General features: G+C 35.3%; 1 long non-coding RNA gene across 8 annotated transcripts in view; it reads right to left on the bottom strand.

The window, feature by feature from the left end:
• Positions 1–23,275, bottom strand: part of LOC127834667 (uncharacterized) — a 29,493-nt gene extending 6,218 nt beyond the window's left edge. For 2 of the 8 annotated variants that reach the window (XR_008028047.1, XR_008028042.1), the window contains exons 1-12: positions 23,162–23,275; positions 22,470–22,535; positions 18,451–18,597; positions 16,537–17,430; positions 14,024–15,962; positions 13,095–13,229; positions 11,567–11,639; positions 8,025–8,247; positions 6,431–6,554; positions 5,232–5,471; positions 3,058–3,243; positions 210–355 (exon numbers count right to left, since the gene is read on the bottom strand). This is a non-coding gene — a long non-coding RNA (uncharacterized LOC127834667). Of the gene's footprint in view, positions 1–209; positions 356–3,057; positions 3,244–5,231; positions 5,472–6,430; positions 6,555–8,024; positions 8,295–10,891; positions 11,265–11,566; positions 11,640–13,094; positions 13,230–14,023; positions 15,963–16,536; positions 17,431–18,450; positions 18,598–22,469; positions 22,536–23,161 lie in introns of those variants that run through there. The other 6 variants (XR_008028048.1, XR_008028053.1, XR_008028046.1 and 3 more) reach the window with 6 other exon arrangements.
• Between the last annotated feature and the right edge of the window lie 4,024 nt (positions 23,276–27,299).

The raw sequence follows: 27,299 nt of genomic DNA, 5'->3' as shown, positions 1-27,299 counted from the left end.
AAGATCAAAGAGCGCAAGTTCAACAGCTGGTTTATATGTTTGGAGAGTTTTATCAACTGCAGAATTAGTATCCTTTTTTAAGTTAAGCTCGAGACAAAAATTAAGACAACAAGAATGACATATGGCGAAACAAAGGGAAATCTATATGACTCCACCCTCCTCTGTATGTTGGGCCATAACAATAGCCTGCGTTTGTCTTGCAAACTCACCCAAGGTTCAAGCTCCACAACGTTCATAGACTGTGGGTCCTGCACCATGGAGATACTGGATTCCTGTGAGAATGACCTTTGCTGGCTCGAGTTCTGCGATAGTACCTGCTTCCAAACCAAACTCAATGCCATGCAATCCATGTTTACTGGAAAAAAGTCAGTTGAGAAAAGGAACAAATAGTTTAAGAGAAAATACAATCATTTTTTGGACAAATGTACAGGGCCGATGTTATGGTTCCCCCCAGTAAACAGACTCAAGTGTGTCAGAGATTCATAGGCTTTCACATACATGTAAGCGAGCTTAAATAAACAGATATCATCAAAACCAATCTTCTAGCAATTAAATTTGGAGTTTTGAAAATTACTAGAAATTGTGTAGTCATTCCATGCAACCAAGCTTAAATAAACAATATTTGATGATTTTGGTGATAGAAAAAAACAAGTTCACGAGTTTCTAAAACTATGATTGACAACAAGTATTTAATCAATCATCAAAAGCAACAAACTTTCTTTTTATTTGAATACGCAAGCAAAGCTTAAACTTCTTATACATGTGTATTGTGACATCATTAAAGTGTGTGTTCAAATGTCAAACATTTTTTTTCTCCATAAGTATGATTGGAATAAAGCGTCATCCAGCTTCATAATTTGTGCATCTTCATCACTAATTGAGTTTTGTTGATATTTTATGATGGCGCATGTGTAGATATTCTACACACATTTTCATTTGTCAAGGAAAGTAACTGACACTGTTTGGCTGACGATGTTGAACGAAAACCATTGCTTTTATTAATATATTTTTACTGCATTAAACATGCAAAGTCTCATATCTTTCACAGATATTGAAGTTTCTCTCAACAAAAACATTCTTCATTCAACTGAAAACTTTGTTAATAAGGTTTGAACTAAAAACACATATATACCAATTTTAAGTAAAGCTGTAAAAAATTTCTTTGTATTTCTTTGTCTCCTCCCTTTTCACTTCCTCATTGTAGTCATAGATGCAATGTTCAGATGTTACCTCGTTTACTATTAATGACAGAATAATATTTAAAGGTATATGTTCATTAATATTTTCGTGTTCCATAGGCAATTCAGTTACAGTAAACATATAAACAATATTGCAAAGGACATGTAAATTTTTTTCCTGATGTGATGTTGTGCAGTCATTTTGTAAGCTTCAAAAGATGAAACTGTAATTAAAAAGGAACTTGTTCATAATTGTTTAAATCAATTCTTTGAATATGTTATTGAAACGCAAAACATTCAGTGTATGGAATAATAAAAACAAGAGCTGTCTCCATAGGATGACATATGCCCAGATAAACGCTTTGATAGAAGTTATGAGCATTTTTTCGAAACCTAAACGCATTTTGTGAAACCTAAATACGGATCCTAAGTACAAGGTCAACGTCAAAGGGGTAAACATGTGTGTGCCTATGGAAAGGCCTTGTTCATATACACATGCATACCAAATATGAATGTTACATCACAAGCAATATAGAAGTTATGAGCATTTTTCGAAACCTAAACGAAAATTGTGACGGACAGACAGACGGATGGACAGTGTGATCACTATATGCACTCCTTCGGGGGCATAGAAAAGTATTAAACAAGAGCACTGCATAACAGGTGCCAACGCTTGGCTGTGGGTGCAGTTTTGAATAAATGAAAGCTTGTCAGAATTTGTTTTTTTTAGAGGTCACATTAACTTTGACCTGGTGACCTCAAAATAAAGCCTGTAGAACTCATCAAAGAGCATCTACATATGAAGTTTCAAAGTTGTAGGTGGAAGCACTTTGATTTTAGAGCAAAATGTCAAGGTTTTAGCACGATGCCGGCGAACGGAAGACAATAAGCTGGCTATGACAATACCTCGGGTTTTCTCCGAAAACAGCCGAGCTAAAAAAGAACAAAAAAGAAAATCACAAAACTTGCCTTCAAAGCTATTCAAAACTGGGATCTTAGAGATAAACAATCCCATGCATTAACATATCGGCTATTCAAACCTGTACAGTAGTTAACACATTGTTAACGTTAAACGTTAATTTAACAATTGTTAAAGTTTGGCCTTTTCTTTATTGTCATAACATTTCTTTCTCCTATGGAGGCTAGCATATAACTGCAAATGCAAGTAAGGTAATCTAAAATAAACATGTGTTTGGTGGTAAGGTAGAATGGACATGGTGCCTGCCTTGCAAGCAAGGTGTCCCTAGTTTGATCCCATGCTTTCAACATTTTATTTATAAATTTACTTTCAATCATTGGGCAACCTAAGCTAGATTTGCATACAAGCTACCAACACAAAATTTAAGCAACACAAAATTTAAGCGCAACATCTCCTTCCAAACTGAGGAAGCTTAGCGCAAAATTTTTCTAGTTTCAGTAACAGTGACCTTGAAATTGACCCGACTAGCCCCAAATACAATATCACGCTAGGTCTCCATGCACGACTGCTAAGTCCTGCCTGTAATATCCCAATCTAGTAACCAGGATTTTTCAACTTCATTGAAAACATGCTTAACAAGACAACTGCCAAGCAATATATGTCCCCTACCGGCTCCCCATTGTCAGAATATTTTTTTTGTGTTGTTGCCATAGCAACCAGAATTTTTGACGTAGGAACAAAATGACGTACATAGTGTCCATATTGCCATCTATCCATGTTTCAAGTTTCATAAAAAAAATATTAAGAACTTTAAACATTATCGCAGGATCCAGAAAAGTGTGACAGACTCACGGACTGACGGACACACAGAGCGCTATCCATAAGTCCCCTCCGGTGAAACCGGTAGGAGACAATAAATGGGGTTAAACTACACTAAATATTGACTTTACAACAACTTACTTCTTTCATGAAGATCTTCTGAATTTCTAAAGTGACATCTAAATGGTCCATGGACGTAAGATCTTGTTGCTTCTGCTATTGCTGATGAAGCTAAGCCATCATCTGTTACTGCTATTGTTGGTGCTGTGGCCATTGCTGCTGTGTCTGTCTATTATGCTGTTGCTATTTTCTTAACTGTTGTTGTTGCTGCAATGCGCAATCTTGCAAAAACAGCATTTAAAAAAATAAATAACTATCTCTATATCTCACAACAACAAAATTAGTGGTTAAACAAATGCATAACATAATGCGCCTTCCATTTTATATCCAGGTGTACATGATATTATACACATTGTTCCCATACGTTTTCACAGAGCTTTTATGATTTAATGTTTTCACCATTAACATACAAACAACTCGGATTTGTTGTTTGTTGAATTATGGGGACACAAAATACAATGGAATAACTAATTTTGTTTTTCATTACATTATATGCATATTGCAATACCATACAATATATATGTACTACAATATATTGGTATAATATTGAGTTATATAATTCTTTATTTGCATTTGCCGCTGTTTTAAACAGTATTTCAGTCATATAAATGCCATCAGTTAACATACTCACCCCCTTTTTTTTTGGGGGGGGGGGGGTATTCTGGTTATATTCTGGTTGACCTTAATAACTGATAACTGCCTTTCGCAAATCAGAGGTACGAGATGAATGACCGTGGCAATAATTTCATGACCAATCACAGCCGATGTTATATGGCTTGGCTAAAGGTCAAACCTGTCATTTTCAGTTGTTTAGTCCCGCACTTTACAAACTGAATTAGCTAGCCCGGTTATGTCCATCATTGCATAATGCAATCATAAAAGTTGTGCTACATTTATGCATTTTGCGATACAATATGATTTGCCATAAGTGAGGATGAAAGCATAAAGCAACACAATATAACTAAAGCTCAGCATAACATAAGTATAAAAAGCATAAATACGCATTTGATTTAACAAAAACACCATTAAACATTTTGATTTCAAAATTCTTGAATAAAAATACGCACAAAAAGTAATCCAACTTTGATAATTTTGTCACTTTACAAAAAGTACATGTAAAATACATCAATATTTGATAGTCGTCATCCAACACTTGTCCAACATGTCAGGTTTTAAAGTGGCCAGTCAGTGGCTTTTTAAAGAATATAATATTTCGATGAACTTGTGATCTACATCATTTTGACCTTTACTAAACCAATGTTTACAAAAACTGTCAAAGTAATTTCGAATGAGGGAAACAGACCTTTGTGACTATCAAATAATTGTTTAATCATACAAAAGTGTACTTTAATAATATGTTTCTCATTATATTGTAATAATTTCTAATAAAAATAAAGTATTGCAATAACGAATTCCCAAAACCATAAACGATATTCTACAGAGGACAAAGGTTTGTTCTTGATGACGTATAAAACAATATTCACGTTTTCAATAAGGGATTAAATTCAAAACAGAAAGTGCCTTAGTGACTCCATTTTTTTCCCTATGTGTCTTGATGAGTAAGTAATCAGGTACTTGGACACTACAACATGTTAATGACAAAGACCTTCAAACATTGGTGTAAAATGTGCAATTGTAAAAACATGAATTGATGATTTTTTTTTAAGAACAGAAATTTAAATCAGGGAGTAAAATATGAATTGCCATTAAAATTATCTGATATAATGCCTTTTTTCCAATATATTTACATAAGTGAAATATAAAAATATGAAACTTTAGGTTGATAATTAGCTGTGGAGGCCAAAACTTGTGCAAGTGAATTTATATCTGAGATCAATATCTATTTAGATCTATATCTCTGTTACTGCAATGGATTATAATAATGTTAATTTGATATTAAGCTGCAATGGCTTACATTTTTGCAAGATTTGTTTTATGGGCGTTTTTGTTTGTGTCTAGAGAAATAAATATAAATTAAATCAAATGTATAAAAAAAGTTTAGTATAAAAAAAGTTTATCTACTATTTGTATTGTGATATTTTAACAATGTCATGTAACAACAAGTTATACAGGTCAACATCGTGTTTAATGGACCAAGGCAAACAGTTAATTTAATAATCATTGTGTTATTTAAATATTGAAGACAAAAAGTTTGCACCAAGATCTTAATTTAAACGGACCATGTGCCATCTTACCTGTCTAACATTCCCATCTTGCCCAGACCACCAAAGCCCATGAGGCCTTGAACCTGACCCTGACGCAAAAGCAAGTACTGGGCGAATTGTAGGACTTCATCGTCATAGAAACGGCTCTGTACAGAGAACAGACCTGCTGTTGCGCCAGCAGTGGAATGGATCCAGATGAGATATTGTGCTGCGACATAAGTAGTGGATTGGCTAAGCAACACAGCAAGCCGACTGGCTCTGAGAGGCATCCTAGACAGAAGAGTGGGAGCTTTTTAGTTCCAATATGTACATGTATTAATTTAAAGCATTTATTGACAAACTTCAATACATGCCAAAATCTGTGAAAAGGTCCCTTTAATGATTTTTTTCTGATTAAATTAAAGTTTTAAAGAATTTGTATTTTTGTTGTTGCACTTCTAATTTATTAGTTTTCAAGCATATGCATTAGTGTTTTCGATGCATTATGCAATACAAAATATATATGATATATACTGCTTTATAAAATTTGCAATTATATGTTTTGTATATATTGTTTTCTTAGTAACTTTATCAATATATCGTTGTTTCTTAAATGAATGAAGAGAGGGATTACATTAGGCAGATACAACATTCAAAACAAGATGAGTTTGTGAAACACAATGTCCCCCTATATGACGTTTGACCTTGAAGGATGACCTTGACATTTCACCACTCAAAATGTGCAGCTCCATGAGATACACATGCATGCCAAATATAAAGTTGCTATCTTCAATATTGCAAAAGTATTCATAAAATAAGCGATTTGGGCCACATATATTTGACCTTGAAGGATGACCTTGACCTTTCACCACTCAAAATGTGCAGCTCCATGAGATACACATGCATGCAAAATATCAAGTTGCTATCTTCAATATTGCAAAAGTATTCATAAAATGAGCGATTTTGGCCAAATATATTTGACCTCTGACCTTGAAGGATGACCTTGACCTTTCACCTCTCAATATGTGCAGCTCCATGAGATACACATGCATGCCAAATATCAAGTTGCTATATTCAATATAGCAAAAGTTATTGCAAAATGTTAAAGTTGGCGCAAACAGACCAACCAACCAACAGACCAACCAACCAACAGAAAGGGCAAAAACAATATGTCCCCCACTACTATAGTGGGGGACATAATTACAAGTAACGTTCTAAACTCCACTACACAATATTTAAACAAACCATACTGAGCAGACGTTGAAACGGCTAACTCCATCCCTGCTGCTGATTTATCTGTTGCTGAGTGATCAAGGTTTGGTTGCATGGATACTGCTGGTAGCTAAATATGAAGCGCTGGTTTGGGGCATCATGCTGTGAAAGAAAATAATCTACGTTTACATGGCTTCTTATGTATCACGTACGGTCAAAGAGTGTAGCGTAAACCAAATATATACTAGTATTCACTACTCTGTATCACATCGTTCAGATTCAGTATGAAGCCCTGAAACAAATTTATGTTACCAAGTAAATGTTTCATTTAACAGTATCAAACTTATAGCAAGGCAAAATTAGCTACACTGCATGACGTCATCATGTTTATTTCCATGACGCCATTTAGTTTAAACCTATTTACTTATGCTCGATTGCATCGAAAGCCTTAGGCTTATATAAACGCTCTCGAGTCCGTTTCCTGGGCCTAGAACCAATACTTGGTGTCTTTTGGGGAGATCTAAAGAACACTTCCACAGTGGGGATCGAACCCGTGACCTCCCAGTTGCTAGGCGGACACCATATCTATTACACCACGGCGACCTTATGACGCCATTTAACAACTCTAGAAGATGAAAAACTTGAGTATTAGTACTATTAATTTAAAAAATGTTGTCATTAGCTACCGGTACTTTACAATAATCACATGCAAAGACAAAAAGCATCATATTAATTATTTGAATCATGTGCTTTAGTTCAAGGGCACATTACCTTGCAACAAGTAGTGTGACAAAGACAAAATGTAAGTCTTGCACTTCCAGGTAGTATGAACAACATACATAGAAAGTTTCATGTTGATATGCAAAAAACTAAATGATCAGTTCAGGACACGAGTACACATAAATTTACAAAGATGTTTCTGAACCAAGGTTTGTCTAAATTTAAGGGCACAAAACTAATAGAATATTACAACATATGAAAACAATGCCTTGAACTTTTACATGGTATAAACAACGTATAAATAAATATTCATGTTAAAAGGCGGAAAACTACGCGACACAAAGTACACATGTACAATGTGGCAGGCATACATACCGACCGACAGATTGATTCAAATATACCCTTGCAAACCAACCCACGCAAACTTACTTTGAGGAGTATAATGGTTTCAGAATATTAGTTATGCAGTTTCAAACTGCCACTCTTCGATATGATACAGGGTATGTTACTTTATATTGGGCACAAAGCATAGCTTGGTCAATCAAAACCTTTATCTGTGAGAAAACCATCTACACTTTATGGTGATGAGACAAACTATTATAAATTTTAAATAAATCCCCTGACCTACCAACCAACTGACAGAGTGACTCCAATATACCAAGGGTTGTCATTAGTAATTGGTTGCAAATCGAATTCTTTGTTTCAAATCATTATGGAACCTGACCTTACTTTCTTTATCTCTCATACCAATCACTATTACTAGTATTACTATGAACAGCAATGGGTTGTTTCACATACAAGCCTGCTAGACCCTAACCAAATTGCTAAGTTTTATATGATAATCGCTTGTTTCAAACGCTAATGACAATCTTGGATTGTGAGGGGTTAATAATTGTAAATTGACGTTCCCACCTGATATGCCATGTTGATCTACTGCTATTGGGAAGAGCCCAACAAGAGCTGTTGTCCAGGGGCATCATGACAACACCTTGGGGCTAACGAGGCTTGTGCTAGGGGGCGGCCGGTGGACATCTTCGCGAGATTGGAACCAGGTTGATATTGGGCCTAGGTTCCTATTCCTCCTAAAAATCATGTTCTACGCACTGGCTCTGTTCATTAGCTCTGCGAGGTATTCCTGGAATGGAACCATGTTGATTGCCGCGTTGTCAAATAATTGAAGAGCTACAAAGGAATACATTTGAGCATAGAGGTGAGATTTAAGACCAACCTCATAGGAAGAGTGCTTTAAATACTTTACCCAACTTACCATATTGAAAAAACTGAAATTTGCAAAAATGTAAATGTTCATAAATAGTTGTATCTTTGCATTACAAATTAAATACTTGCACATATTTGAAATAGGTAAAGTTTAATTTGAGGGTGGTACACAACATTTAAATTACAAGAGTTCCGCGGTCGGAGATGACCGCATTGAAGCCGGATTTTTTATTTAAATGACAGGAAAGTACCTTTCGTGTTTTTGTCAATGCAATACTTAAATTACTGAAATATTGTTCAAAGGTCAAAATGAAATGTAAGTACTTTTCAAGGCATGAGCAAACCTTGTGTTATGTTTTGAATGCATGCATATACATGAACAACAATAACATTTAAGGTCACAAATATGAACTTGAATTGACAATTAGGAAAGTTTGATCTCAATTTTTTTATTAGCAAATTAGTAACATATTGTTTGAAGTTTCCATCAATTTCATTATCAAATGTAAGAAAATAGGTCCAAGCATACCAAAGTTATAACAATTTTAACATTTTAACATTGAAGGTCACAGTGACCTTGACCTTCAAATGAATGACATTGAAATGAGCAGTGGTGATCTTCTAGTACTGGCCAACCTTTATGTCAAGTTTGAAGACTCTAGGTACAAGCATACCAAAGTTATAACATGGAATAAGAACTTTAACATTTTTACCTACCAAAGTTATAAGAACTTTAACATTTTTACATTCAAGGTCACAGTGACCTTGACCTTAGAATGAATGACCTTGAAATGACCAGTGGTCATCTAAGTGTGCTTGCAAACCTTCATGTCAAGTTTGAAGACTCTATGTCCAAGCATACCAAAGTTATAACAATTTTAACATTTTAACATTTAAGGTCACAGTGACCTTGACCTTCAAATGAATGACATTGAAATGACCAGTGGTCATCTTCTAGTACTGGCCAATCTTTATTTCAAGTTTGAAGACTCTAGGTACAAGCATACCAAAGTTATAACATGAAATAAGAACTTTAACATTTTTACATTCAAGGTCACAGTGACCTTGACCTTCAAATGAATGACCTTGAAATGTCCAGTGGTTACTTACTAGTTCTGGCCAACCTTCATGTCAAGTTTCAAGACTCTAGGTCCAAGCATACCAAAGTTATAACAACTTTAACATTTTTACATTCAAGGTCACAGTGACCTTGACCTTCAAATGAATGACCTTGAAATGTCCAGTGGTTACTTACTAGTTCTGGCCAACCTTCATGTCAAGTTTCAAGACTCTAGGTCCAAGCATACCAAAGTTATAACAACTTTAACATTTTTATATTGAAGGTCACAGTGACCTTCACCTTCAAATGAATGACCTTGAAATGACCAGTGGTCATCTGTTAATCCTGGCCAACCTTCATGTCAAGTTTGAAGACTCTAGCAGTGCTCCAGCTAGGCCTAAATCAAAGGGCGCCGCGCCCTGCCCTCCCGAACCTCCGCCCTGCCCCCCCGAACCTCCGCCCCGCCCCCCCCCCCCTCAAAAAAAAATAAAAAAAAAAAATTTTTTTTTTTTTTTTTTTTTTTTTACATATGATAATTCATAAATCTCTTATTACATTGTAATTAGTTTAATCCTCATTGTAGACATTATATTTGAATGGTTTAATAATAATGGGAATAATACAATTATTGATAACATATAAATTAACATGCAATAGAAAGCATTCCAGAAACACCCGCGCGCTCGAACGTGCCCTTTTCACAAAATACTGCGCGTCGAAAGTGCCCTTTTCCAAAATACTGCGCGTCGAAAGTGCCCTTTTCACAAAAAAGCCACCCTGCCCTTTTCAAATTCTAGCTGGAGCACTGCTCTAGGTCCAAGCATACCAAAGTTATACCATGAAATAAGAACTTTAACATTTTTACATTCAAGGTCACAGTGACCTTGACCTTCAAATGAATGACCTTGAAATGACCAGTGGTTACTAACTAGTTATGGCCAACCTTCATGTCAAGTTTCAAGACTCTAGGTCCAAGCATACCAAAGTTATAACAACTTTAACATTTTTTATATTGAAGGTCACAGTGACCTTGACCTTCAAATGAATGACCTTGAAATGACCAGTGGTCATCTGTTAATCCTGGCCAACCTTCATGTCAAGTTTGAAGACTCTAGGTCCAAGCATACCAAAGTTATACCATGAAATAAGAACTTTAACATTTTCAAGCACGCCGCCACCCCGCCCGCCCGCCCGCCCCCCCCGCCCGCCCGACAACATCAATCTATAAGCCGAGATTTTTTCGAAAAAAATCCGGCTAAAAATCAGAGGTAGATTTTCCCGTCCGTTTATCAAGTATATATGGTATAACATCATTATAAAGCATGTGAAAAGTTGTAATTAACCAGTCAATAAACAAATAATTCACCAAAGGTGTGTGTATCAATATAAGTATTAACAATTACTACACATTTCATTTAATCCAATTTATTAAGCACGATTCTAAAACAACCTAAGGTTTATGGAGACACTTTTGAGCCTGTTTTCTGGCTAGAAGGATTACTTTATGTCTTTGGAGGACTCCTTATAAGAATGCTCCAAGAGTGAGGATCCAAGCCTGACCTCCCAGTCGCTAGGAAGACAACATGTCTACTATGTCACTACAATATTACATTTGAAAGCCTTGTACAGGGATAGGCTATTGATGCTGAAGCAGCTATTTGTTCTTATTGGGTCTTATCCTGTGGCTTTCTTTCTTCATTGATCATGATCAAATTTTGGGCACTCTTGTTGTAAGCAAGACAACTAGACCTTTAAACATTGAAGCAAAAGTTTAGTATTTTTGTTAGTCAAATTCATTGCTTTACAAGTATTTAAAAAAACTGTTTAATTATATATTCATTAAAAATGCAACAATGTTAAATATCAAAAAACAAAGTACATGTTTATGACATGATATTTTGTGGATTTGTTGAATCCGAAATATTTGGTACATCCTAAATTACTGGATTAAATAATAATTAATAAAGGTTTTAGACATAATGTTTGTTGATAATTTTATTTCATTTTTGAGCAGATCTACAAATATCCACAAATATTACAGATCAAGAATCAATAATGGCTGTACAGTATCAATTTAAATACTCCCAGGGGGGTAATCGTATCCAGAACCTAATTGCTTAGTATACACCACATTAAATACATAACTGCCACCAATTATGCATGAGAAAAGACTCACCTGTTAAGATATAGGGCCACATTGGATTTGGGGAACATGGTCCTCTAAGCTTGAACTGGCAACGGTATGACCCCTGGAAACAAAACAAGACATCTATTTCAAAACATGTATTCCAAAACATGATACCAGTATATATCACCTTAACAAGAGCCGTCTCAAAGACAGCAAAAGCTTCACTACATGTATTCTCCAGCTTTGATAGAATAATGTATGTTTTCTGTCAGTCAACTTATATAAAATTACAACAAGGGCTGTTTGTAAAACATGCATGCCCCCATATGGGATGTCAGTTGTAGTGGCAGCCATTGTGTGAATACGTTTTTTGTCACTGTGATCTTGACCTTTGACCTAGTGACCTGAAAATCAATAGGGGTCATTTGCCAGCCATGATCAATGTACCTATGAAGTTTCATGATCCTAGGCCTAATAATTCTTAAGTTATCATCAGGAAACCATTTTACTGTTTTGAGTCACTGTGACCTTGACCTTTGACCTAGTGACCTGAAAATTTATAGGGGTCATCTGCCAGTCATGATCAATGTACCTATGAAGTTTCATGATCCTAGGCGTAAGAAGTCTTGAGTTATCATCCGGAAACCATTTTACTATTTCGAGTCACTGTGACCTTAACCTTTGACCTAGTGACCTGAAAATCAATAGGGGTCATCTGCCAGTCATGAGCAATTGTAACGGTCAGGGTTACAGAAGCTGTGATAACCCAGCGCAATAACCCCTCCAGAACCAGATACAAATAAACGTGAACAATAAATCAATTTATTTACAACATTAAAATAAACTATTTACAGTATGATATGACTATGAAAAGAAATAAACAACAAAGTATGAACGTTAATGGCCAGTTAACGTAGTCACACTGTAGATGGTAGATGTAGTGGTGGAGCACTATTGAGTGTCACAACCTGAACCTATGTCCAGCCGTCAAATAAGTTTTATAAAAATGACATTGAATAAAAAAAATGTGGCTGTTTGTTCCTTCTATTCAAGGGATATTTTTGTCATATATAAGGGAAAAACAAAACAAACGTTTGGCTTAAAGGCTTATTTTCAGCCAAAAAACCAGACACAACTTAATAATGATTTATGTCAACTGTTACCTATGGTATTTACCCAGTTTGACCAATTTCAAACAAACAATTCCCAATGGATGCCTTTCCCCAAAAGGTCAGAAGAATTATTGAAAAACTGACGTTTATGCAGCCCGCAGAGGTTAATCACTGAAAACACTTCCCTCTTTTATGGATTTTTTTGCATAAGTGATGTTTCTTCTCAACAAAAAAGAAATTTAAGCATATCTGGGAAGAAACTTAACGAACATGCATTAAACACCATTTTCCAAGACCATGAATCAATAATACCCAATAAGCGAGTATTTGTTTGAGAAAGTTGGGATTGTCATTAACATTCACTTAGACGATGTTTGTCTTGTTGGCTAATAATGTTTACTAAAACGGCAATGGAAAGTAAACTAAAACTAGAGTTATATTAGTGACAAGTGAATATGCCTTACAGGTCATTTTGCTGTACTGTTGCTGTTGGGAAGGAGATGTTCAGAGAGCAATGAGACCACGGTTGCATCATGAACCTGCCCCCCACGGCTACGGCTGCTTTTTGGGCACAGATTGGTACTAGTTTGACATTTGGCCTGAAATCCCAAACGGTCATGTTTAACGCAATCAAACTGTTTATTAGTTTGGTGAGGTTTTCAAGGAAGGGTGCCTTGTTCATTGACATGTTGTCCAATGAAATAGTCACCAATGACATACAATTAGACAAAGGAACAAAACACAACAAAGCACTACAAAGTTTATCCATGTGAGCAGTACACTCAAATGCATATGCACAGTCGAGAAAATTACGCCTACTTGCAGAAATTCTGATTGCTTTTAAGCATAGAAAAGACCCAACTTTTCAGACAGTTTATACACCAATGAAACGAAGGACAAGAATGCCGACAAACTTCAACTGTTTAAAGGCTGTGTTACATTTAAGTGCAAAGGCAGACACGGTTGATTTGCCAATTTTACCTTCATTCCAGGACCATATTTTTGAGCTGCTACAGACAATCTGGCTGGTGACTATAAAACTTGTCATGATATGAGCCTCGTTATGGGAAAACTGGGCTTAATGCATGTGCTTAAAGTGTCATCCAAGATTAGCCTGTGGTGTCCACACAAACATTTATATAAGGTCATCACAAAAGATAATGTTTGTTGGCAAAATATTAGCCTCATTCTGGGAAAAATGGGCTTAATGCATCTGCATAAAGTGTCATCCCAGATTAGCCTGTGCAGTCAACACATGCTAATCAAGGACGACATATTCTGCGTTTTTTGTATTTTAAGTTTAAAGAAAGGTTTTTCTTAGCAAAAATCCAGTCTATGCAGAAAGTTTCATCCCTGATTAGCCTGTGTGTCATGGACACATATCCATACATACCACCCATACACAGGAAGTGACCCCATGCGTTCAGGCCTGGCTTAGGAGAGAGAGCCTGTTGTTCAGCTGTGCACCAATCTGTAATTGTACGGGGTCCTGTAGGAAACAGCTAAAAAGTACTCGAATTTTATCTTTTTTTTTAATTGATCCTACACACACAAAAATGCATTTTAGTCAAAGTAGTGTGGTCATTAAGTTAACCTTTTCCTGGCCTTACTGAGTACATATACTTATGCCAGTAACAGACAATTGCCGTACTAGAATCAGAGAGAGAATGGCCATAGAAATTATTTCATGACCATTAAATTATTAAATTAACAAGTTATGAGGCTGACTCAATCCGAAAGCAAAATATGGCTCTTTTTTTTTCAAAATACTTAGAAGAAAACAACATCTAGTCAAACAATTATTTGTAACCATTGTTACATAGAATGTCCCCCAATGCCACAAGTCTATGAAGCATGAGGTTATATAATGTCTAAGTTTTGTAATTTTTAGAGTATTATGATACAAAATGTACATGCACAACCACGTATGAGATTAAACAATACCTGAAAGTTTGAATGCTTAACGTTGAATTGTAAGTGAACGCCCACAGACATAAGAAAAGAGAGACAGACGTCTGTCCAAGGTGATTCCCATATACCCCAATTAGCCGGGGGCAATAATTAATTAATATCTTCACTTCATATTCTCACTCCAGGGGCATATTTGTAAACTGAAAACCTGGACAGGTGATTAATTTCAATTTATGTAAAAATATATTAAATTTTGTTACCTAATAATAAATGAAATGCAGATAATTTTTTTAAAATGTTGACTGCATTTCAATAATTGTTTTATTTAAATAAAACATCAGTATTTTGTATAATTTATGCAAGGGGTTTATATACAAGTGAAAACAAACAAAAAGGTATGAAAATATGCCCTTACCCCCTATGGTTAAAACTGATATCAAATCAACTCTAATATGCATTTTATTAACTCAGTTTGAACAGTCAAAAACCGCAAAATTCCTGATTGGTAATAAGAACTTTTCTCCAAAAAGGTCAGTAAAGCTGATGTAATGTGAACTAAATGTGCAACTCTAAACTCTTTAAAAACTGGGCTAAATGCATAAGTGTAGAGTTGTTCCAGATTTGCATGTACAGTCTGCACAAGCTAATCAGCCACGACACTTTCAGCTTTTATGGAATTCTTTGTTTTAAGGTACATTCGGAAAGTGTGGTCACAAATTAGCTTGGGCAGACTTAACACGCTTTTGTGGGTAAAACACTTTAGGCACATGCATTAAGCCCTGTTTTCCCAGAGTGCAGCTGAAATACTTCCTGTTTTTGTTGCTGCTGCTGCTGCGACAGGGCCATAGACAGAGGTTGTGTGAGTCTTGAAAATCATCAGCCACGACACTTTCCGCTTTTATGGAATTTTTCATTTAAAGGCTTATTCGGAAACTGTGGTCACTGATAAGAGCGGGCAGACTTAACACCTTTATCTGGGACAACACTTTAAACACATGCATTAAGCCCTGTTTTCCCAGAGTGCAGCTGAAATACTTCCTGTTTTTTTTGCTGCTGCTGCTGCTGCTGCGATAGGGCCATAGACAGAGATTGTGTGAGTCTTGACGCCAAAGTCACCGCCCTGAACAGGGAATGTAGGCCAACACTGCTCCTCAGGCACAATATTAGAGAGCAACATATGGAGGTCAGTCACGTTAACAGACGAGTCACTCAGCGTCTGCTCTATCTGTGGATCAGATTGTTTCAGCTCGAGCGACTCATCGGGACAGGAGTGGAACTCACCAAGGCTCAGCTATTGGAAGTGCTGATGTAGCCGCCTTGCGAGAAGATGTTCATAAGTGACGTGCTGAATTTCTTAAGCGAGTTTTAGTATATGTGAGAAATGATTCAACGATGTTCGTCTTGTTGGCTTATAATTTTATCTGAAAAGGAAATGGAACGTTAACCATAAAAAGTGTTTTTAGTGACAAATGAATAAGCCTTGAATATGAATACTGCTACACCTTTCTTAACATCTACAATGTGTTTTTTCCGCAAATTAGCACTCACAATAGCATTGTAATAATGAATAACATGCACACACTTATTAAATTGAAATGTTTGGGGCTTAAAACAGCAAGGAATACATGGAAAAGTACAGTATGTAGCAAGGTGTCATAATTATATATATATATTTTTTGAAACCGGCATAACTTCAGAAATTTAAATGTGAGACTATACCACTTTAAATGTCACTGTGACACAAAACAACTGTTTCTTAACAAATACTTAAAAAAATTATAATTAGTGCTATAAATATTAATTTCACTTATGACAATGTTAAACTTAAACGTGTTGGAACCTATTAAATATAAATAATTTTTTTCAAGCAAATCTTTAATTGGGAACTTAAGACAGTAATTATGGGAAAAATATGGAATAGACTTTTTGATATTAGGAATGGTGCTGAATTTTTGCCCCAACTTTTACAAAGTAAATAACACTGTAAGGTCTCACCTGAAGCTTAAGAAGCAGAGATGACCTTCGAGCCTCGCTGATAACGCTAAATGCTGAGTTTGCGTTCTAACTAACGTTGGGTTGAGAGTCGAAGAGCAAACTGGATGACACATCAAAACTGCTGTCATTTTTCAACGCCTTCTTTATCGTCGAATCAATGTGAGGCTGTTTGGTCTTGAAGTGGTTAGTAACACACTCTGATGGGTTCACCTTAAGCACCTTGTTGCAGATGGAATTCCCACCTGAGTCATGCCCCAGGGATGTACCATGCTTGACTCTTCACAACGAAGTTGGTACTGCCTTTCTTTGTTAGCAACTGCGTCAAAAATAAATGCATTCTCTTTGGACAGTTTGGACACCTGAGAGGACAAACCTGGACTGTCCCTTAAGTTTAGACCATCCAGGAGTATCCCCGGTGGAAAGCTTACGCTTCTAACTTAAACTCTTCAAACATTCCCGTGATTTTCTCCTGTTCCTTGCTGCAGGTCTGTTTGTCCCAAAAAGAATGGAATGAGTTATCCAGCTTTGTATTTTTTCGTAATATTCATTGTAATGTCCAACAGCGAGAGCTGACTGTTAGTGTTACCATAACAGCTGCAATAACTTCTTATGTCTGTAACACTTCTACCAGCTCCGACACTTGAGTCTATCAAATCAATCAGGGCCCAAGTGCAGACTCAACACGGACATTGCGCTTGTTGAGAAAAATGTGCAAACACTCTATGTGCTCAGAAATTGCTATGGGATGGAATTGTTAAACAATGCTGACTCTTTGATGCCGGAGGTCAAATGGGAGGAGCTAAGGGTCAGGGGAGGGGTCGTGCTGGACTGGGGCTCCAGCGGGCCCGACTTGTGTCGTTGCCGTACCAACTCTATATCAAGGCTTGTGCTCTTCTGAAAACATGGGTAATATGAACTAGTAAAACAGTTTTATATCACAATCTATAACAAAATATGCCTCTTGATAGGATGTGAAGGATTTCAGCGGCAAAACTTCAGTCTCATGAGTTTTGAATCTGGAATTTCACTGGTTCCTTGTCCGAAATAGCATGACATTTGATTCAGTCAAACCATTTGGTACTCAAACATCTAAATTGTTGGTCAATACTATATTAACCTGTCAATTCATAATTTATATTTTTAACTTGCAGATTGCAGATGTAATTTTAAAAACCAATATGCATCTCATCAATATTATAAGGTGTTTTCCCAGATTAGCAAGTCCACATGATCAGGGAGGACAATGTCCGACTAGACTGGATTTTCATAAAGAGGAGACTTCCTTTCAAAGAAAGATAACTTTAAAGAGGAAAGTTTTGTCCCTGATTATCCTGAGCGGACTGCACAGGCTAATCTGGGACAACAATTTAAGCACATGTGTTTAGCCCTATTTTCTCAGAGCGCGGCTTATTTAGCTTTTTAGCCACTTCTTTCCTGCATAACAATAAAAATATCAGGGAACATCAACTTGTTAAAACTCTAATATGTTTAAAAGGTACTCGTTCTATTAAGAACTTTTCTTTTATAATGCCCTCACTGATGTTTTACTGTACATTCATGTTTCAATAAATTGGAGGCAAAAAGTTAACATTAATGTCTTCTCAAAGTTAAAAAAACACAAACAAAATTTTACCATGCCAGATCCTTGATTGTTAAAATCTGATTAAATTCACAAAAGAAAAACATTCAAAAGTAAATTAATATGTAACGAAAGTTGAAGACAAAATTAGACCGCAACTAAAGAGAAACAACTCACTGCTGATGCAAATCTTCAGTTACTTCCTTTGTTATTGTAGGCTAAATAAATAAAAAGCAACTTAAGGAAACAACTCACTGCTGGTGCAAATCTTCAGTTTTCTTCCTTTTTATTGTCCGTTAAATTAATTAAACAGCAATTAAAGGGGAACAACTCACTGCAGGTGCAGATCTTCAGTTCTCTCCCTTGTTAGTGTCAGCTAAAATGCAATCCCCAGACATGGAACGGTCACATACCCCGACATCACTGGACTTTGATACGGTCGAGCCTTTCACCAGACAGTTGTATTCTTTGCTGAGCAGTAGCTGTAACATGGAGCAAACCAATATGGAATATGGAAGCCCAGTTAGTCTTTTGAACTAGAACGTTAGTAATACACCAGCAATATTTTTTCCCAATTGTTTAAAGTACCTGAACCACACCAATTGGGAATAATAAGCGTGATAATACCTGACAACTGGACAATTTGCAGTGTGAAATAATCTTCAAATTGGGAATTATGGGTCTTTTTAATTTCATGGAACTTAATTTCACAAATCCATCAACATATTCTTTTACATGTGTTTTTAGTGAAATGTTCAATTTCAGTGCTCATTTTATTAGTCCAATAGCATATAAAAAGGTGCCTTTTACGTGTACTTTAAAAAGAAGAAAACACATGACTGTTCACATACACCTGGGAGTAAAATTCTAAGTAAAAGGCCACTTAACATGAACAACTACCAGCTAACACAACTAGTTTGCCCGTACTGTGAAGATGCCCAAAACTCCACATTTTCACAGTAACTAATCCCATGGCACCGTTTTTTCCAAGTAATTTGCAAACATTAATTTGGTTTGATATGTTCAGTTGAGGAAAAATAAACGTTTCAGTTTAAAAATAACCAAACTCCCACAAACACAAATCAAATAACAGGGCTTGTTTTGTCTCATCCTTGTGAAGAGGCTGTGGCCCCCTCAGTATGTGAAAAAATGAGTTGCAAACTTTTCAAAATTGTGAACAAATGAGTCACAAACTGTTTAAAATTGTCAAAAAATGAGTCGCAAACTTGTCAAAATTATGAACAAATGAGTCATGAATGGTTCAAAATTTTCAAAAAATGAGTCGCAAACTTTTTACAATTGTGAAAATTTGAGTCACAAACTTTTTTAAATTGTGAACATTTGAGTCACCAAATTCTCAAATTTGTGAAAAACAGCCATTACGTAAGAAAGAAAAAAAGCTCTAAATGATCATGTCCCTTCCAGACAGGAAACTATTAAAAAACATGCTGACTGACACAAAAAATTGGGTCCCCATCAATCAGATATATGTTGACATAACATTTTGGAGTTTTCAAACTTTTTTGTGGACACAATAATTCAAGGTTTTCTGATTCTGGTGTTATGTGTTTGAATTGAATTCATGCATCAGTAAACCCACAAATTCAACAATAATTAATGTCCCACAAATAATAACGATTTTACAGTTTATAAAGAGTTTGCAATGCTTTATTTAATTTTATTTCTACTATACATCAATAGCTTCTCTACATACGTTTTTATTGTATTCTTGCATTTTTTCTTCTTTCTTTATTTAAATAAATTAAGATTTCGCAATCTAATAAGACTATGTTTACAAGCTTGACTACCCATTTACAGCAAGTAATAAAAATCTCATACATTCCTAAGATAAGTATCGTTCAACAATTATTTTTAATTTGCATGTACATGTACATCATTGTCTCATATTTGTTCTCATCAGAATTTATAAATACCCCTCTACAACAGATATGAAGCAGACTTAACTTAAGCCCTGTTCTGGCAAAACTGGGCTTAATGCATGTGTATAGTGTTGTCCCAAATTAGCCCGTGCAGTCCTCACAGGCTTACCTGGGACGACGCTTTCCATCAAGACTTGATTTTTGTTCAGAAGAAATCCCTTTAAACGAAAATTTCCTAAAAGCGTAAACTATCATACTTGATTAGTCTGTGTGCACACTGCTTAGGCTTACCAGTGGATTGCACTTACAATGCATTAAGCCCCATTTTCCCAAAACGATGCTCACATTATATCACCTTGTACAACTCTTTTAAAGATTGTAGACTGTCTTGCTCTGAGAAAACAGGGCTTAATAAATGTTGCCCTAAGTGTCTTCCTAGATTAGCATGTGCAGCCACACAGGCTTATCATGGAATTTCTGCATTGATGGAATTTTTATTTAGAAGAAACTTCATTTAAATTAAAAAATCCATAAAAGGGAAATGTGTTGTCCTTGATTTGCCATTATGGAATATGCAAACTGCACAGGCTTATCTGGGACAACACTTTACTCACATGCATTAAGTCCTGTTTTCCCATGCAACCTTACATTGTTGCCATTGCATGCATGAAAACTAACTCTAAAGCTTTTATTACACTGTTCTGGGAATGAGGCCGGGGTCCTTCTTATTGAGAACAAATGCATTCTATGGAATCATATTTATAAGCTTAATTAAATATCTCACAACTTTATAAAAACTCAAGGCCTAATGAGGATGACAGAAATCCTCAGGGTGTTGTGTAACTGAGGTTCCTGTATGATAAGTTGGAAAGCATCGAGCTGAAGAAGAGTTTGAGTTTAAAACAAGTCCTGCTGTAAACAAGACATACACAATAAAAGACGCCATTTTATGTTTTGTTAAATCATATCATTCTTGTCAATTTCATCTTTAACATTCTTAATACACAGGTTACACTGTAAACCATTATTATTTGAGGGACATTATTTTTGTTGATTTTAAGGGTTGACTGATCCACAAATTTATCACACACAGAAAAATAACCGACACAAATTCATCATTTATTTTTCTGAACTGAGAAATCCACAAAATAAACTAATGTGTCCGTAAAAGTCTTTTTTGACCACAAAATTTCGGATGAATATATATATGAGTTTACACTTTACAAACAAGTAAAGAGGATATTTTATCTTAAGTAAATTCATACTTTTCTTTTCCACCTCATCTTTTTTGCATTCTTAATACATAGGGAATACATAAGCAGGTCTTTTCCTGGCGTATTTATGGGTATGTGAAACGGACCCATACGCAAAGCGTTTTTCTTTCCTTAACAAGGGCTGTTTGTAAAACATGCATGCCCCAAATATGGGCTGTCAGTTGTAGTGGCAGCCATGGTGTTAATACGTTTTTTGTCACTGTGACCTTGACCTTTGACCTAGTGACCTGAAAATCAATAGGGATCATCTGCCAGTCATGATCAATGTACCTATGAAGTTTCATGATCCTAGGAGTAAGCAGTCTTGAGTTATCATCCGGAAACCTTTTTACTGTGTCCAAGTCACCATGACCTTGACCTTTAACCTAGTGAGCTGAAAGTCAATGTACCTATGAAGTTTCATGATCCTAGGCATAAGTGTTCTTGAGTTATCATCCAAAAACCATTTTACTATTTCGAGTCACTTTGACCTTGACCTTTGACCTAGTGACCTGAAAATCAATAGGGTTCATCTGCCAGTCATGTTCATTGTTCCTATGAAGTTTCATGATCTTAGGCGTAAGCATTCTTGAGTTATCATCCGGAAATCATTTTACCATTTTGAGTCACTGTGACCTTGACCTTTGACCTAGTGACCTGAAAATCAATAGGGGTCATCTGCCAGTCATGTTCATTGTTCCTATGAAGTTTCATGATCTTAGGCGTAAGAAGTCTTGAGTTATCATCCGGAAATCATTTTACCATTTTGAGTCACTGTGACCTTGACCTTTGACCTAGTGACCTGAAAATCAATAGGGGTCATTTGCCAGTCGTGATCAATGTACCTATGAAGTTTCATGATCCTAGGCCTTAGCGTTCTTTAGTAATCATCAGGACACTATCTGGTTGACGGACAGAAGGACCGATAGACTGACAGGCCGACATGTGCAAAACAATATACCCCCTCTTCTTCAAAAGGGGGGCATAATAAGTGCCTTATGATTAATATGTCTCAATTATATTTCAATAAGATCTAAAAAAAAGTATATTACTAGCATAATATGATTTTATTCTTTTAATTTTAAGTATTAGAAATAGTTATATTAAATTTGTTTTTCTGATATCAATGGACTTTTCGCACGAAAAAAATAAATATCCCAAAATTGCATTTTTTCCCAAATTGGCCATGAAAAGGCCTGATAATTAAAACGTCTTTGTTACCTTCTGTGTATTCAGGTCATCCTTGTCCACCACATCCTCAGCATCCTTGTCCTGACTCAGCAGCGACTGGAGCAGCAAAATAGCTTGATGTTTTTCTTGTATGTATATTTAGGATTCACACAAATTTATATAAATGTAATGAAAATCAATAACAGATGTTCAACAGCATAAAATATGGCAAATTAATAAATCTCACATCAAGTGTTACCTTTCTGTAAACATTGCGTAAAATATCAATATATACTCCTCCAAAGATTACTTAAACAATTTCATATTTTATATAAAAAATATTCATCCATATACATTTCTTACATGGCATCACAGTGTTTATAGAAATTAAAGTCTAAAAATAGCCTCAGTTGCTATGTACATGTGCATCTATGTACAAATATTAAATTTTCAGTTGAAATGCTTTGTTTTTTTCATGCGAAGTTTACAAGAATTAAATTTTAGGACCATAATTACACAAATGTTATGACAACAATAACATAATATGCATAAGATCTAATGTTCCAACAAAAACCCTCATATTGTATAATAAGATAACAATATGTGTACATGTACATACATTATTTGTATCTTTCACTACACACTTAATGTTGTATTGTAACATCACACACTACTATGTTCGTATGCTAAACAACACATTGTAATTAAAATACTAATCACTAATTACAACAACTAATACATACATGTACACACTATTCCACTCTGAACACCAGGATGTTGTTGTTCCTGTACTGTCCCACAATGATGGAGGATGTAGTGCTGCAGTAGCAGACTGAGCATGGCAACAACACTCCATCCTCCTGAGTAGCAAGATTAGCCAGCTTACTCTTTCCCTCCCAGCCCACCTGTAGTACAGTGGAGGACACCAATCCACAGACCAGCACCTGGCCTGCAGGGGTCACATGTAGACCATGTGGGTCCACTAGTGCTGGGTCTGTGTATGTAGCCAGGAGTGTGTCATCCCTGGCCAGGGTGAGAAGCTTGTTCTGGTCAGGGTTGGTGATGTACAGCCTGTCTCCTGTGGGACTCACAGCACACTTCATTACTGCAAAACAGAGTAACATCAAGATATTGAATTACTGTCAATGTTAAATAATCTTATTACACATACTGCAGTGATATTGTATTACGCATATGTTGTTATAAAGAGGCCTTTACACATCTAAAATATATGCATACATTTCAATGATTCAATAGTAAAACATGACAATAAACTTCAGTAGCAGAGCTATTTAGTTAACGTTTGACATGTTGAAATGCGACTGTTGAGTAAGATATGAATTGAAGTAAAACAATTACACAGATGAAAACAATTACACATACTGAAACAATTGCACAGTTCAATCAACAGGTAAACATAGTGTTCATGTACAATCATTAAACAACCACAAAATTAAGACAAGGTCAGAAAGTGTCTCTTTCCCAGGAACACAGTTTCTATTTATAGACATGCCATGTAGTGACAGTCAAAATACTTCATTACTCATGTTTATAAATCAATAATTCTGAAAACATGTATTATTTTGTCTACTGTAGCAATAAAATGGCACATATACATTATTGAACAATTACTTTATATTATATCAGGGGGTTTTTGCTATGTAAAAATTGCCCTAAAAGGTACCCGATTCCAAACCAATATTAAACAAAAAAAAATCCCAATTTCCATTGATGTCTTTTTTTTTTAAAGAAAGAAGTGTCTTATGCTTATTATATATGAATTGTATTTTATAATAACCTTACAAAGTATATAACTATAAATTATATGATTTTTTTCCAAACTGGCAAGGTAAAGGCCTGATGTGGGACAATTTGGCATATATGGCAAGCATGTAACGCTGCACAAAATGCCTAGAAATCATGCCACGAAAACCGCATGGTTTAGAGCTATAAGCAGGCAAGATGCGACGCCAAACGGGTAGGTATCATTAGTGTATTGATATCTTATTTGTTAATGTACATAAATATCGTATTTGTAGGAGTATTACACCATGTAGATGGCAAGCATTATTATTATTAACATTTTATTTAGTATTAATCGGTAAAAAAAAATAATTTAATATGGCCTAATGTGTTGACATTTTACACCATGCTTTGCTAATCTCAAACTTGAATGATTAATTTGAGCAGACTGTCATTGCATATTTATGTTACCAGAACAGACCAATGTAAATACCAACAATCATTTCTTCTATTCCATGAATGCCCAAAATTGTATTATAATAAAATTAAATGCCATTTATAATGAAAAACGTGTTCTTATTAATACAACATTGAACTATTTTTTCAATCTATATTGCTTGGTTTACTTACAGTAGATACAACACCAACACCCTGCCCCACTGTAACATATTAAATTTGTGGCCATGTTACACACAAACTAGTATTTTTCATTTATCGCTATGGCAAATTTAAGGTGTGCTGGCTGTTAATAAATTTTATTTAATTTTTTCAGTATTTATTTAAACCCTTTTACATATATTTATGTTGCAGTTACACCAGGGTATGCTCTAATCATTGGTGTATAGAAATGGTCCAAACGCTATGAACAGGAACAAGGTACCAACAAAATACCACGGGCAAAAGATCATTTCAATCTAGAAAGTAAAGACATGTAAATCTCTAATAAAGGTGATGAATTGCCGTTTTAGCCTTTCAACCGGTTTTAAATTATTTATGCATCTCATGTTTTTCACAGTATGTGAATATAATATAAACAAGGGCTGTTTGGAAAAAAATGCATGCCCCCCATATGGGCTGTCATTTGTAGTGGCAGCCATTGTGTGAATACGTTTTTTGTCACTGTGACCTTGACCTTTGACCTAGTGACCTGAAAATTAATAGGGGTCATCTGCAAGTCATTATCAATGTACCTATGAAGTGTAATGATCCTAGGCGTAAGTGTTCTTGAGTTATCGTCCGGAAACCATTTTACTATTTCAAGTCACTGTGACCTTGACCTTTGACCTAGTGAGCTGAAAATCAATAGATATTATCTGCCAGTCATTATCACTGTACCTGTGAAGTTTCATGATCCTAGGCATAAGCATTCTTGAGTTATCATCCTTACTATTTTACTGTTTCGAGTCACTGTGACCTTGAACTTTGACCTAGTGACCTAAAAATCAAAACGGGTCATCTGCCAGTCAAGATCAATGTTTCCATGAAGTTTCATGATCCTAGGCCTAAGCATTCTTGAGTTATCATCCGGAAACCATTTTACTATTTCAAGTCACTGTGACCTTGACCTTTGACCTAGTGACATGAAAATCAATAGGGGTCATCTGCCAGTCATGATCAATGTACCTATAAAGTTTCATGATCCTAGGCCTAAGCGTTCTTGAGTTATCATCCAGAAACCATCTGACGGACAGACCGACCAACATGTGCAAAACAATATACCCCCCTCTTCTTCAAAGGGGGGCATAATAATATATGCAATCAAAATTAATTAATTATAGACCATGTATTTTTACTAAAACTTTTCATTAGAAAATAGTGCAAAAAACAACAACAGTTAAAAAATGTATGTTATATGACACTCAAATCATGCATATTCATACAAATATGTAGCACTATTATTCAATAACATTTCAAAACATCAAACCTATTTCTAGTTTATCACTTAGGCACTTGGTTATTTGAATTTGAGTATGAAGTACCTCCTTTGAATATAAATTGTATTGTTATTTGCATTTAATCAGTATATTTGTTTGTTGTTGTATTTATATAAAAGAAACATGCATTCATATCTTGCTATTACTTTTTTATAGGTGTTTGAAAGTGCTTATCAGTCATAATGACTCTTCAAGTCCAACGAGTTAGAGTAATTCCAGGGATCAGATTGAATGATTTCATGGGTAATAATATCAATATATATCGTCTCCAAAAATGGCTATTTATTCTTTATAAGGTTTGGCATTAATGTATATATTTATGTAGATATAATTTTAACTCAACAGTAACATGCCTCTAGTTCAAAGATTCTTAAGATTAACAAACACTTTTTTAATATGGACATGAATGGTTTTTGTGAGAACAAAACATAACATACTTTATGTGGTAGGACTAGGAAATTAATATTAACTTTATTGAAAACCATTCAAATAAACATTAAGATTAATGTATGTATAATAATAAACTTATTTATTTTAGCTAGACTGCATCCAAAGCCTTAGGTTTATTGAGATACTCTCAAGTCTGTTTCCTGGGAAAAACCAGTACATAGTGTTTTTGAAAATATCATGAGAACCCTCCCCAAGAAGAGATCAAACCTGTGGCCTCCCAATGGCTAGGCAGGCACCATATCTACAATGCCACAACAAGATTATTAAACAAAACAATATATAAATAAATAAATATACACTACAGATCCATTATATCGCGATTGACGGGGTCCAAAGATCGCGATCGCGATATATCCGGAGCGCGATATAAATCAAGACATGTCTGACTTAGTTTTTTAAGCAGTTGATGTGCAGTTAATGTGTCAAATTTCATCAGTGTTTTCATTTTATGTACGGCGCTGCTTTATCTTTGTATCGTAATAATTGCAAACCAATTTTACATGTACTTTTGTAAAACAACAACAAAAATTTATTTGTATAAAATAATATCGTAATTAAAGTTTTGATTACCATGGAAATTGTAATGCCATTATTAATTTTTATTTTCAGGTACGCTCAGCGTAATATACACCTACATTTGTGTAGTGTATTAAAGATATACACCTACATTTGTGTAGTGAAGAAACCTAGATTTACGCTACTTTCCTAGTTATTATTTTCATGTTTTAATTAGGAAATGGCACGTAATGCGCTT

The sequence above is a fragment of the Dreissena polymorpha genome, chromosome 1 (assembly GCF_020536995.1).
Source record: "Dreissena polymorpha isolate Duluth1 chromosome 1, UMN_Dpol_1.0, whole genome shotgun sequence".
Taxonomy (NCBI): Eukaryota; Metazoa; Mollusca; class Bivalvia; order Myida; family Dreissenidae; genus Dreissena; species Dreissena polymorpha.
Note: the sequence above shows the minus strand (reverse complement) of the source record. Positions and strands in the feature narration are given on the sequence as shown.